Source organism: Carlito syrichta, unplaced genomic scaffold, assembly GCF_000164805.1.
Source record: "Carlito syrichta isolate Samal-C Ts95f unplaced genomic scaffold, Tarsius_syrichta-2.0.1 Scaffold306975, whole genome shotgun sequence".
Taxonomy (NCBI): domain Eukaryota; kingdom Metazoa; phylum Chordata; class Mammalia; order Primates; family Tarsiidae; genus Carlito; species Carlito syrichta.
The window spans coordinates 538,782-554,480 of NW_007251071.1; positions in this window are offsets into that span (position 1 = coordinate 538,782).

The window sequence follows — 15,699 nt, forward strand, 5'->3', positions numbered from 1 at the left end:
AGTTGCCCAGGCAGATCTCGAACCCGCGGGCTCAGGCAATCCACTCACTTCAGCCTCCCAAAGGCACAGGATTACAGGCTGAGCCACCGAGCCAGGCTTCAAATGCCTATTAATGTGAAACAAACTACAGTGCATACCTACCTTGAACAACCAACTGCCTGTCTGTTAAAAAAAATGAGGAAGATCTATACCTACCAACATGCAAAGATATCCTAGATGTATCATTCAAAGAGAAAGTAAGTTCTAGAATGATATGTATGTTACAATATCACTTTTGAATAAATGACTGTTTACTCGACAAATATTTATTGAGCACTTAACAAAGTACTGGACACTATTATAAACGTTGGGGATCCAGGAAAGTATAAAACAGACAAAACTCCTGACTTTATGAAATGTACAAATGGAGAAAAAAGTACAAATGGAGAGAAATCGGGGAAGGGTATAGGGGTTGTAATTTTAAATGGTGTGATAGGATTCACCCCAAATTTATAAAAAAAAAAAAAAAAAAAGGGTAAGATCTTCTTCATGTTACTCATCTTCCTACCATTCCCTCCCTTCCCAGCTGTCACCATCAGCAACTGCAGTACAGGAGGAAGATTCAAGTGGAATCCTCTTGTATTCAAAGAGCAGCTCATTACAGAGCTGGAGTTAGGGAATGGTGAGGGGGAGGTGGGCAGGCCCCCTTCCACACCTGGGAGCTGCCACATCTGGTCCCCTCTCTCAGCCCCTGAGCCAGGAATGCAAGCCAGAGGCAGCCTCTGCCCCTCCTCCTGCCCCAGGATCCCACTGTACCTCTTTGTTGTTTCACAAAGATCTATTTGTTTGATCTTTCCATCTCCTCATTGTTTCAGTCTAAATGGAGAGACAGGGGTGAGGGCAGAGGAGGAATTGCAATCACATCTTTTAGAGGATGAGAGATGAAAATGCCAGGGTATCTATTGGTTCCAATGCACTTGTCAAATGCACATTTCCTCAAAATGTCTCCTAAGTTCACATTTTTTCTCTTCTTGCACCCATCAATCCGATTGATTGTATGGATATCAATTGCTTGTATATGTGGGGGAAAAGGACTGTCCATTCAGAATTCATTTTGACCACATAAATCTGTGACTGTGGCCTAGTCATACACTTAAACCTAGGTTTTGACTGAGGACAAGATTTTCAAAATATATATTTACACATTGTTATTTTGTGGTCATTAGGAGCTTAGAGTGGTGATTTTGGGAGAGAGCAGTAGCCAGAAAGATATTATGGGAGTCAGTCATTTGAGCAAAAAATTATTTAAGAGACTAGAATTCCAGTTAAAAATTCCCATTCTTTGAAAACACTAGAGCCTGTAATCCCGCGCCTTTGGGAGGCTGAGGTGAGTGGATTGCCTGAGCCTGCGGGTTCGAGGCCCGCCTGGGCAGCGAGGCCTCACCTCTACAATAAATCAAAAAATCAGCCGGGCGTGGTAGCGCATGCCTGTAATTCCGGCTACTTGGAAGGCTGAGACGGAAGGATCGCTGGAGCCCAGCAGGTCGAGGCTGCGGTGACCAGCAGCAGCCACTGCACTCCAGTCTGGGCAACAGAGTGAGACTCCAATTCAAAAAAAAAAAAAGAAAACACTACTTTGATTTTTTTTTTACTGGCTTCAAAAGGTAGAATCTCTTTCAGGATAGATTTTGATGGTGGTATGTTTGCTTTTCTCAGGATTTCTAAAGTTTTATCACCTATTTACATAACCCAAGTTTGACTGGTTTTTAATTGTTCCACACTGTGTTCCATGTTCTGGGGGTTGAGGCCTGGAGGGCTCTCCTGAGGAAGCCGATGACTGGGGAAAGAAAAGGAGGTCCCAAGGCAAAGGAAGGTCAATGGGTACAAAAATACGGTCAGATAAAGGAAAAAGTTCTAGTGTTCTATAGCACAGTAGGGTGACTCTAGTTAGCAATAATTTATTGTATATGTCAAAATAACTAGAAGAGAAGATTTGGAATGCTTTCAAACACAAATAAATGTTTGAGGCAATGGATATCACAATTACCCTTATTTGGTCATTACACACTGTATGCTGGTATCAAAACACCTCATAAATACATACACTTACTATGTATCGATAAAAATAAATTAAATAAATAGAATGAGTGCCAAATGAGAACAGTGAGTTTAAAGACAATTAGACAGGGTGCTGGGGTTGGGACCTGAAGGACTTTGCTTCACGTGGGATGGTGCTAAGGGTGGAATGTGCAGCAGTTGGGCGACACAGCAGGGTAGAAGCCTGGGATACTGGGAAGAGGCTGATGGGAAGAGGACTTTAGTGTACAGCAAACTGCTTTAACTTCATTTTTAAAATTTCTCTGAGTTGGAGTCTTACTCTGCCAGCCACAGTGGAGGACAGTGACAAGATCATGGCTCATCACAGCCTCAACTTCCTAGGTTCAAGTGATACTCCTGCCTCAGTCTCCTGAGTAGCTGAGATTACAAGCAGACACCACCATGCCCAGATAAATTTTTTATTTTTGTAGAGATGAGGTCTTGCTATATCGCTCAAACTGGTCTCGCCTCATCCTTACAAAGTGTTGGGATTACGGGTGTGAGCCACTGTGCCTGGCAGCTTAACTTCCCTTTGAGTGCCATGGAAAATCAAGAAGGGCTTCCATAACCTATCCAGGTACTATAGCTGTGATTGTAGTTTGTTGTAGTGTGACCCTTTGACCTTCCAGGGAGAGGGACTGGAAGAGAAGTATATCTGAAGGAGGTCATAGAGTACCCCATTGCAGTTATCTAGGTGAGGGGCCATTAGATCTTAAGGTGAGGAGGCAGTGGTGAGGATGGAGCCTCAAGAGGAGGCTCCATATGCACTTTGGAAGAATAATTGAGAGGAGAAGACAGGGTCATAAATTGGACATGACTGGCAAGGAAAGGAAAGGGTCTACGACCACTGTTTAACGAAGTTTTGGCACTGAATGATTCATTCTGTTGTTCCCAATTATAACCTACTTAGCAAATCAAAATAATAACACAGACAAATAAGCCTGAAGAAGTCCAGGGCAAAGGGTTTAGTCAATAATCCAGGAAGGAGGAGCTCAGTTTGAGGATCAGGAATCAAGCAAAACAACAAAGATGCCAGAAACAGGAACTCAGGCTTCCAAGACTGGAGATATCTGACATTTCTACCAAACACTATCTAATTCATCTAGGACTGTTTAAGATGGCTACACACTCATCAGAAAGTAAGCCCCACGGGTCTTCAAGGTGCTTCCAAAACCTCATCTCAGGAAGGAGCTTCTGGAAAATGACAGTCGGTTGTAGTCCTATGAAGAAAGAAACTTCATTACTCAATCCCCCTAAATTCCAAGCTGTGTACATATAACACACACACGCGCGTGCGCACACACACACACATACACACACACACACACACGTATTGAGTGTTTTCCTTTGAAGCTGACTGCTAGAAAACAAAATGTGTACATCACTTTGTATTAGACATTGTGTTCTCATCTTTCTCGCTCTTGCATGTATAGTATACATCATTTCTAACATGTTTCCATCTATTCCACACAGAAAATGTCCAAGACTCTTTTTAGAGGAGGGAAATAATTCAGGATAATTTTGTTCTATGGTCTTCTTTTCCTCTTAGTCCAGTTTAGTAGAGAGACAGTAAGTGTTCACTTCGACTTCACCAGAGGCTGCCTCATTCTCATTTCAATGTATAAGATTCTTCAACTATATTTAACAAATAAAGACATTATATATTTCCATTGCTACCAATCGACAAGTGTATAATATGGCATTAAAAAAATTAACTGGGCTGAGGTGAGTGGATTGCCTGATCCTGCGGGTTCGAGACCCACCTGGGCAGCGAGACCTCATCTCTACAATAAATCAAAAAATCAGCCGGGCGTGGTAGCTGCTGCCTGTAATTCCGGCTACTTGGAAGGCTGAGGCGGAAGGATCGCCGGAGCCCAGCAGATCGAGGCTGCGGTGGCCCGGAGCGGCCACTGCACTCCAGTCTGGGTGACAGAGTGAGACTCCAACTCAAAAATAAATAAATAAATAAAATAAAATGAAAAAATAAACTGATGCCAGTTGTGTAATGTATCTTAATTGTAAATGTCTTCCAGACCAAAATTGCTAGTGTCCCTAGGGCAATGATATAAATAACTTGTGCTTACATTTCAACTTATAAAAGAGATGGCAAGAGTAATGGGTTTTTAATATTTCATAAATAACATGCCTGAAAATAGTTTATGAATATTTGGAGCTTACATATGAAATGCTTGCATGTTGTTTCAATGAATTGTAAAACATTTTTGTCACAGTTTACTGGTTTGCAAAGAGTACCATCAATGGTGAGATTAAGAAGTGTACAATTTGCATGGGCATGAATTTAGATATGAGAGAATTCATATGTAAAATGCCTGCAGTTCTAACATCTTAGTATATTTGCATGAAGATAACTGAAGACCAAAAAAGTAAAGGGTAGTGTACTATGTCAAATACAAGACCCCCTTGAATTCCCATTCTGGTTACACATTGCTTTTCGCTACAATCTCAAGATAAAGTTGTCCTCTCCACTTCCTTTTCTTTTGTTCCGAATCTGACCTCTGAAGGTTAAATGTGCACCCAAAGAGAAAGCACATATTTGTAGTCCAGGTCACCACAGTTGCTGTGTTAAATGGCACATACTTCTTTTGTATTAGCCAACAGTGCTGGAGTCAAGTCCTATGTTCTATGTGGGAGGCCAAAGAGTAGGTAATAATACAATTTAATTTTTTGCCTTGTTTTTGAAGTCAGTATTAGTGTGGGGTGAGATATTGTGTAGTTATTAAATATATGTAGCACATAAGACATTTTAGCTCCTGTAAAAATCCATCCTGACCGGGTGTGGTGGCTCATGCCTGAAATCTTAGCACCTTGGGAGACTGAGGTGAGAGGCTGAGGTGAGAGGCCTGAGCCCCAGAGGTTTGAGACCAGCCCGAACAACAGAGTGAAACTCTGACTCAAAAAAAAAACACAAAACTATCCTTTTTTTCTTAGTTCATTTGTGTTCTCATTTCTGATTCTAAGCAATTGTTGTCTTGCAGGGAATCAATGTCTAAATAATTTTAGGTTTATAGTAGCCCAGAAAGTTACTAGGAACTCTGGATTTTCAGGCTAACTTAATATTTTCCTGAAAGATCTGCCAAAAACAGCAGAATAGACATGACAAATTTGTGTTTGTGTGGCGCAAGAGGAGAGGGGGAGGAGAAAAATCTTTGCCTCTTTCTGTCCAAGATTAGGGCACATAAACGGTCAAATTTATCTGGGCTCTCCTTTGCAGGCAACTAACTTATGGCCTCAGTGGAAGTTGGCTTGAAATTGAAGAACCTGTCCCTCTAAGGGGATGAAAGGGGAGGAGGGTCAGAGGTTACAACCCACAAACTAAGGGGCTTCTATATACATATCTCCAGGGATTAAATGTTTGTTGATATAGCTGGCTCTACAAGTAGATAACAACTTAAAGTGTTTGTAAAAAATGACTTCCTTTCTAGTCTGCTGAAGATATTTTTAATATTGTACCTCAGTGGAAGCCAATGATGGAAATATCAGTGAAATCTGCTCTATGGAGAGTCATTCCTCTCTTGTTCCTGTCGGCTAGGCTCCAGTCTCAGCTGGGATAAGTCGTGGTTCATTTAATTTATTTGGCATAAAATATATGCTAACTTGTGTTAAATATTTGTAGGCTCCTGATCTGTCTCCGCAACTTTAGAGCCAGGTGGTAGCAGTGTGGGCTTGAGCCCCATTGCCTGGGTTTAATATTGAACTTTTTCTTCTACTGTGTAACCATGTTATTCAACTTCTGTGAGTCTCAGCTTAGCCATCTGTAAAATAGGAATAATCATAATTCTTCCTTGTAGGGTTATTGTGAAGATTAAGAAGATAGCATATAAAGCACTTAGCAGGTGTGCCAGGCACATTGAAAATATGCAGTAAAAGTGAGTTATTATTAATTAATGTGTCCTTTTGTTAAGGAAGGTGTTTTTACTCTATCAAGAGGCAAAACATCTCTAAAATCAGATGATTCCATATACTTCTTCCTCTTGGTGACTCAAGTTGATGGAACATTTAAGAGAAAGTAGCAGTGTTGATTTGTAGCTGTTTTCTCCCCCTCTTCTATTAAGGGAGCAGAGGAAAAATAAATGAGTGGTCTGACTCTGAAGAAAACCAGGTCAAGATTTGTTTTCCATTTAGACATTCTGTGTATAAATGCATATCATGATTCCCAGAATTCCTTTGTGACAGCTCCCTGAGTTAACGGGCAAAGAGGATTTTCTCAAGCTAGGCCTACCCAGATCTGTCTCAGAAGAGATTGCCAAATAATTTCTATTTTTGTCCATTGCTTAGGAAAAGGGGGCAAACTGCTTATTTCAAAAAACTTTCTGGGACATGAAACAACTTTTTTTCTTTGAAAGGGGAGGAGATCATATGAAAAGAAAACAGCCTAGAGGGCCCTCCAATTTTGCTCTGTAAGGATAAAAATTTTTCCTGTCATGTCCTCCTTCTTAGATATTATTCTTTTAATTTTTCTATTAAAACTGATGGTTTGTCTCCCGGGATACATTAGAAACTCAGATTACCTACAGGAGAACATCAAACCTTTTCATTTGACTTCTTAGCTATCGTTTGGGAGATTGACACAGCTGCTGTGACTGGGGTTTCCCTAAGCAGCTCATTGGGATGTGTGTGTGTGTGTGTGTGTGTGTGTGTGTGTGTGTCTGTAAGGTGAGCAGAGAGTAGACTCTTGGACTCTCTTCTTGTGGTCAGGCTTGCTGTCTTACCTTTTCCTCTGATACTTTCTCATCATACTCAACTGTTATACATTACCTTATGTTTTGCCAAGAAGGCAACACTGTTCTGAGAACATGCTCAGGGATAATGATTGCTCCCTTCTCACCTCCCTCTTGGCCACAGTCAGTCATACTTTTGTCTGTAGGGTATCTCTCAGTCTCACCTATTCTTCCTTATCCTTAACCTTCTCCTCCTGTGTTTTGAGAATTTTTAAATTTTCTACCTGTGTGTCTATCTTTATTTCTCATTCTTCTTTGGTTGCAGAAAGCCCCTCCAAATTCTCTCTACTCTGAGACCTCCTGATATAGGACACGTGTAGAAAGTACTTTCACTTCTAGGGTCTCACCAAAAAAAGAAATGGGAGTTTTATTCATAAGTAACAATCTCTTCTCCCTAAGAAGCAAACAAATAACAACAACAATAGTGTCTTTGTCCATTTTGTGTTCCTATAACAGAATACCACAGACTGGATTGTTTTTAAAAAATAAATTTATATCTTATGGCTCTGGAGGCTAGGAAGTCCAAGATCTGGCAGCTGTATCTGGTGAGGGCCTTCTTTTTGCTCATGATATGGCAGAAGGCATCTCATGGGAAAATAGAGCAAGCAGGCTAGCGCTGGTCTCTCTTCCTCTCTTTCTAAAGCCACAAGCCCCATCATGAGTACTCCACCCTGATGACCTTATCTAATCCTAATTACCACCCAAAGGTCCCACCTCCAAATACCATCAATATATGCATCTGAGAACTTAGTTTCCAATACATGAAATTGGGGGGACATATTCAAACCACAGCAAATAGTAGCAGACACAAAATTATGAAGAATAAACTCTATCTATGTATTCTTTTAAAACTCAAATAGCATTTCAAGAATTTTATCAAGTGCTGGAAGAACTTGGACATAAAAGCATTCCATTTTTAAAACGTCGCATATATATATAATATATTGTGTATATATAATATATATATATAAAACAATTCATGAAGGAAAAAATCTTTGAATAAAATGCATCAAATATATTCTCCAATATGAATATTCTCGTGTTCTCTCATTCTATAATATAAATTTATTTATTTATTTATTTAAGAGACCGGACCTTGCTGTGTTTCCCAGGCTGGCCTTGAACTCCTGGACTCAGGTGATTCTCTTGTCTTAGCCTCCCAAGGAGCCGGGACTACAGGTATGTGCCACTGCCTTCCTGGAAAATTTAACCACACATAGGAAGGCCTTACAGTGTCTTATTAAAGGGCAACCTTTGGATCAGAGAATTCTAGGTTTAACTACCACCTTAGCTTTTTGCACTGTAAACTTGAATAAGGCACTTAACCCTTCTAAGTATTAGTATCCTCATCCCTAAGATGAGCCCCTCTCTTTTCTGGCTAGTGTCAAAAGTTCTGTTTTACATAGAAGGGTGTTACTATGCATCAAAACTAAAAAAAAAAAACAACAAAAAACAAAAAACAGAATAAAAGGAAATCTTGGCAATTACCTGGTAAATTTATTTTAAAAAATGGTCAACCTTCTCTCTTTGCTCACATTATACTTTGTGGCCTGTGATAGATGCCTAGGAATTTTATTTGACTCTTGCTTCCAGCACCATATCTAATCAGTTTCTAAGGCTAATCTATTTTGTTTTTTTGAGTCTGATTCCTTCTGCAAAGGGTTTTATAGTTTATAGCTTCATCTGTTTGGCCTGATTTACCAAACCATCCTTTAATCTGGCTTACTTAAATTCTCTTATGAAAAATAGTTATTGGACATTTGCTCTGTGCCAAGTGCTAAGAATAGAAAGATGAAAGAGAGGTGCTATAATACATAGGAAAACTTGGGGGATGGGGAATGATTATATGAACATCCAGCTCAAGTGAAAGATCTGGGCTGGAAAAAATATCTGGTGGATGAAGCTTTCTAGGAAAATTGTAGAGAGGAAAAGAAAAGAGAAGAATGTCAGGAATTGAACTGGGTTTCAGGGAGTGGGGTAGAAGGAAAACTTAAGTGTAGGCAGAAAAGGAACTAAGGAGACAAGGAGGAAGAAACCTATGATGTAGAAGAGAAACAAACAAACAAACAAAAAAATAGGGAGGTCAGGAAAACCAAGAGAATAAATTGTTTCCAGAGGGAGAGAGAGGCCCGAAGATTCTAACACAACCAAGAAATCAGGAAAAGTCGGAAAAGTGTTTGAGTTGAGAACCTTGAGGTCCTTAGTGACCATTATGAATGTTGTTTCAGTGGACTGGTAGTCAGAAGCCAGGTCCTAACTGGTGGAGGAGTGAATGGGAGATGAAGAAGTGGAAAAAGCTAGTTTGGGCAGCTCTTCCAGGAGAAAGGAGAAAGATAAGAATAGAAGCAACTTAATGCCATCTGCTAAGTGATAATCAGTGATGTATATTAGAGGCAGGACAGTACACCAGCTACCCATGGGGGCTCTGGAGATAGACTGCCTTGGCTTTGAAAGTTGACTCTGTCAGTTACTCTCTGTGTGACATTGGGCAAGTTATTTTACCTTCATTACCTCACTTGCTTCGTCTGTAGAATAGGAATAGTACAGTATCTTCTTCACTGAGTTGTTGTACAGATCAAAAGTGAAGTACTTCATGTATAGTAAATGCTCAATATATGCTAGCTTTTATTACTCTCTTCAAAATCTTTGAAAGCACTGCATAAGATTTGATTGATTCTGTTAGGTGAGCAGAGTTGGAGAACAATTAGTAGAGGTGTTATGAAAGCTGGCTCATAAAGGGTAAGAGTTTTTTTAAGGTGGAGAAAAAAATAAATAAAAAATTTTGAGAGTGATCACAAATTATATAAACAAAAGCAAGTACATGTGAAACCACAGGGTGAATTTGGTCAACAGCCACACCAGAAATTTGGAAAGATCCATACCTAAGATATAAGGACAAGGCCAGGCGTGGTGGCTCAGCCTGTAATTCCGCGCTTTGGGAGGCTGAGGTGAGTGAATTGCCTGAGCCCACGGTTTCGAAACCCTCCCGGGCAACCTGGTGAGACCTCATCTCTACAATAAATCAAAAAAATTAGCCGGGCGTGGTAGCGCTTGCCTGTAGTTCCAGCTTCTTGGAAGGCTAAGGTGGAAGGATCGCTGGAGCCCAGCAGGTCGAGGCTGCAGTGGCCGGGAGTGGCCACTGCACTCCAGTCTGGGCGACAGAGTGAGACTCCAACTCAAAAAAAAAAAAAAAAAAAAAAAGATATAAAGACAAAGTTGTTATATTTAGTGAGAGAAAACTATGTAGTAAGTTTGTTACTTTATTTTATTTTTTGGTTTAGCTTTCTATTTTCAAAGCAATTTGTTTGGCTCTATTAATACCTTTGGTCTTGCTTTCAGCTCTTGTATATCTGGACATGCTGTAGTGGCCTCCTGAAGAATTAATTGCTTTTAGTGAAGTGTGCTTCTGTATGACTTTAACTGAATTGTGTTATTTGCCTATGTCAGCAGATCAATAAGAAACAGCCCAGTGGCATTCATCATTACATTTACTTTAAGGACATTGTTGAAAATGGGCATCATTTCACTACATAGTCTTCTGTTCGTGAGGATTCTTAGGAAACTATCTTCATAGTTTTAATATAAACAAGAGTTGTTTTTCAGTTGACCAAATAGTTCAATTTTATAAAATAGGCACCATACTTTGTTCGGTCTTTGCAAAGACTGTTAGAAGCTTAGAGGAACTTTGTAGTCCAACCTAAGCAAGTATTGTACATTTCATGTATTGAGCTAATTTCTGACTCTATTTACATTTTTGGTCTCTATTCTTTTTCTCATGTCCTCCAAATTCATTTAAATTATTTTTGAGGTAAAATAGTAGTTTAATAGCATGAAATGTGAAGTCAAAATGTCTCCTTTCAAATCCCTGTTTTGCCACTTACTAACTGTACAACCTTGGGCAAGTTATTTAATATCATGAAGCCTCAGTTTCTTCATCTGCAACATGAGGATGACAGTTTTTACCTTATAGAGTTTTGTGAGGATTAAAAGATATAAATTTTGTAAGTTACTGAGCATAATACTTGGCACATAGAGGGCACTCAACAAATTAATGTTATTATTATTACTGACATCATTTTAAGTTAATCTTGGTAATCATGATATAAAAACACATATAAAAATGCACACATATAATCAAATAAAAATCAGATTATAGCTCCTAGGAAATTAAAATGGTTCTGCTTCCTCCAGGTTTATTTGAAATTCACATGCCTTGATATTCATGACAGAGAGCCAATTTCAGGAAATAGATTTTTCAAATGTTAACAACTTAAATCAGACAAAAGATTATACTCGATAATTAGCATCTGCAGTAGACAGCTCAACAGAAATATGGTGCTTTTTCTCTTTGTGTTTCTCTTACTATACATACAAGTTAGTGTTCTGTCTTAGGTTGATGGGCCTATTTACGTAGTAGTTCTAGAAGTGTTAGCGAAATGCAGATTATTGTTTCTAGCAATTTAAATGAAATATTACATAGATAATTTTAGAAAGGAATTTTCCAGACAGCAAGAAATAGTTCTTAGCAACATGAAAACCCAGAAACAATGCTAGTTCTAATTTTGTATAAGCATAGCTATGTGCTGAGTGCTCCATTTCATTTTTAAGGACATAGATTTAATTTCATGTGACAATCTGGTATCAAAGTTTTCCTCTGGTCTTTTTTCCAAATAGCTCAGCAAATATGAAAATGCAATCTAATAGTAAAAGATTAAATTTGAGAGACTCTACTTGCAGGGCACTAGAGTTATTATGAAGGCAGTAAATGAACAAACCAGATTAAGGAAAATGCCAACTATAGTTGTATGCTATAAACACATCTAACACATAGCTAATGAGAGTCCTATGTGCACAGTAGAATGTCACTTTGCATATCCAACTTGGTTTTATGCCATTTCCATCTATTATATTTACCAAAGAAATGTAATACTCTTCAGGGTACTATAGTAATTACATAATATTTTGCTCTCTTTACCAAAGCAAGAAAGAAACATTTTTGCATTCTTAGTAGGGCTTTATTTTCTTCAATACTGTTTAACAAATCTTTTGAAATCTTCTTTTATTTCAAATGATTAGTTAGCAAATTTGCTTTTAAAGGCATCTGGCTATAAAAATAATTCTTGGTAACCTATAACCAAATATTTTAAAATTCTTTTGTTGTTACATAAGAAAATAATGACAAATGGCAAATTACTACACAAAAAAATTTAATTTGAAAGTTGATCTCATTCATATTCCTAATGAATTCATTTATTTACATTATAAAGTTTATTTTAGCTCTCATTATGCTATTTTCAAAATGGACTAGATATCTATTTTATTTTTTTGAGTTGGAGTCTCACTCTGTCGCCCAGTCTGGAGTGCAGTGGCACACACCCGGTTACCACAGCCTCGACCTGTTGGGCTCTGGTGATCCTTCTGCCTCAGCCTTTCATGTAGCCAGATCTATAGGCGCACGCTACCACACCCGGCTAGTTTTTGAGTTATTGCAGAGACGAGGTCCCACCAAGTTGCCCGGGTGGGTCTCAAACCCGCGGGCGGACACAATTCACTCGCCTAGACCTCCCAAAGTGCTGGGATTACAGACTGAGCCACCGAGCCTGGCTAGATATCTATTTTAGTATCACATGATCAAATATTTTCCAATTAAATTTCATTTGTTGATTCAGACTTCCACACTGTGATTTAAGAAAAATACGGTATGGATTTGAAGTTCAAGGGCATTTTCTCCTTCTCTTTTATCAGTCTTCTTGTGCAATGATTAAAAAGAAGAAATTCAGAGTCTTTGATCTTATGTTCCAAACTGTCAGCCTAATATTTGACAGCTTAATAATTTTATGGCTGTGCTGCTGCCTGCCATGAATGGACAACAGGGGCAAAACATACTTATGTCAACCAACTCAGTGGTTACCAAGTCACCTTGGGCACGTCTGCTCATCTCTTTTCCCTTAGTTTTCTCATCATTCGTAGGAGAAGAGGAATTCCCATTCTATCTGGACAGTGCTCATCAGTGCTCGCTTTGGTAATACATACACTAAAATGGAAACGATACAGAGAAGATTAGCATGGCTCAGTGCAAGGATGACACACAAATTTATGAAGTGTTCCATTAATAATAATAGAAAAAAGGTGGTGCTCATCAAGCTTCTCAAATGCACTTAGAAAACCATGGTCAAGGATGGCACACAGAACAGTCACTGATATATGCTTAAAGTGTCTTTTAAAAAATCTCATTTATTTTCATACAAGTCAGGATTATTATCGTAACTTTTGGACAGAAAGAACACAGTTTAGAAAGAATGAGAGATTTTCTAAAGTCAGCAGGGGAGTTGAAAATAGAAGTTAAATCTCCAGAACCCTAATCACTTATTTTAAACTTTATTTTGACTTTCAGATAACTCTAAAGAATTCTGTCCTGAGTCAGAAGACCACTTTTCTTGGCTCTTCATCTAAATTGCACTGAAATGCACCTATTAGCAAAAACAAAACTAAAACAAAGCAACAACAACAAATCAAAATGAAAACAGCTGCAAAGAGATCTAGGATGAATCCCAGGTTTTTAATTTGGATTTGGGATCATTATTCCAAAGGAAAAAAATCCTTTTTAAATATTATGGAATATTTTCAAATTTTACTATAAATTTTGTGTACTTAGTGGCAGTTTTCATGGCTTAAAAAAAGGCAATGTGTAATAATACAGCGAAAGGGGTTTTCTAACCCTGGGATATGTGGCTACCCATTTTCCTGAAGCATTAGCGACTCAAAGATTTGAAGGTAATATACTCTTTTCTCATTAAAATAACCTCTGATATATTACACAACGAATGCAAAATTTGTATAACATTTAAACACAAAACAAGAAACTTCATATAAATTTCTGTGAACATGTAGGGATATTCCAAACTTTCTAGGGGCACTTGATGAAAAATCAGAGAGCCCTGAGGTGCTCCCTTTAATTATTGCTTTGTGATTGTCTTTCAAAGTCAATGGGAATTTACTTCTCAGACAAATCAACTTTGGAAAATAAATGACTCTCCTTGGGAGGGTAGTTGTTTCCATGTATAAAAAAAAGTTATATTTGGAAAAAGAAACAACTTGTAGTAACCTCGCTTTCATTATCAGTGAAGTAGGGCTATACTAGCCTACCTCACATGGTTGTTGTAAGGATTAAGGGAGATAAATCTGGAGTATTTAGCTCAGTGCCTGACATGTAGTATGTACTATAAATATGAAATCGCATTCTAGTATTATAAGTTTACTGTAGCTGCTAATAGAAGGAAACTGTCATATAGGGTCTCTTCTAAACTCCCTGAAAATGTGTCACAAACAGATTAGTCCTCCCTGCTGGAATTTTATTACACACACACACACACACACACACACACACACACACACACACACACCCGTTAATGTGATCAAACAAGGAGCTAGTGTACTTATTCTGGAAAATGGATTAACTGAATTAAGAAAAATTAAGAAAAGCAAAGACACACATAAGTCTGTGACCTAAACCAGAAAAAAAAACATACAAACAGAAATAGTAATCTATTAAAAAAAAAAAAAAGACAATCTTCTTGGCTGCTGGCCCATTGAACTGCTTCAACCTCTGCCAGACATTACTCCTGCCCTAGCGTTCCTTCTTAGCTGCTGTGGCATGCTGGACCTATAAAAATAGAATACATTTTTAACTGAATGAAAAACACATCAGGGTCCTCAAGAGGCAAAAACCTAGTGTCTTTCAGGGTGACATGGACTTCTGGGTACTCATCTCTGGAGGCCAAAATACTCAAGCTCAAAGATGAAAGTTCTGTCCCATCTGGAAGGAATGTAATTCCTCAAGAAGCATCTGGGCTATTCTCAGTAGGGACAGGAGACAGGCCAAGGGAAGACCAAGAGAAAGGACCTTTTTCTACTGCTGCCCAGCCTCCCTAGTGAAGAGCCTCCTCTCTGCAAGCTCATGAATATCAATGAGGCCAAACCACATTCGAAAGAGCTAGAACATATTGCAGAAGTCAAATTGCAAGTTGGCTCCTAAAGTTTGGCCAAAGAAGCATATAATTCGAACCCTGAGGCTGGACTTGGGCTGGCTGTGCCTGAGCCTAAAGCAGAGCTGGGAGAAACCACAGCTCAAACCTCTTGTGGATCAAGAGGGAAGAAGAAGGAGGCGGGATCCCAGGAGCTTTCATTACTGTCCTTGTGGACTCTGCCAATGAGTCATCCAGGAGTCAAAATGAAGTGTTTGCTTCACCAAAACAGAGTGCATGAGAAAAGAACCCAGTGCCCGAGAGTATACAAGTGGATTTGGCATAAATAAAAACTTAATGAACATTGAAAAGCAGTACAATTCTTTCATTCGACACATACTTACTGGGCACCCACTATGTATCAGCCCTTGTGCTAGTCATTGAGGATATGATGGGAAAGTGGAAATAGTTCCTGATTATAAGGAATTTGTAGTAGTAGAAGTGTGTCGGAGGGAGGGAAGAGGGGGGAGGGGAAAAACAAGTACAAACAAAAAATTTTAGTGTGGTATGTGGTTGTATGTATCAGTTTGTTCCTTTATATTGGCAAGAAGTATGCTACAATTTGTTTTTCTATTCACTTGTTGATGATGTTTGATATGCTTCCCGTTTTGAATTATTAAGAAGAAAGCTAGCCGGGCTCGGTGGCTCAGCCTGTAATCCCACACCTTTGGGAGGCTGAGGTGAGTGGATTGCCTGAGCCTGTGGGTTTGAGACCCGCCTGGGGCAGGTGAGACCCCATCTCTACAATAAATCAAAAAATTAGCTGGGTGTGGTAGTGAGCGCCTGTAGTTCCAGCTACTTGGAAGGCTGGGGCGGAAGGATCGCCGGAGCCCAGCAGGTCAACGCTGGGGTGGCCTTGA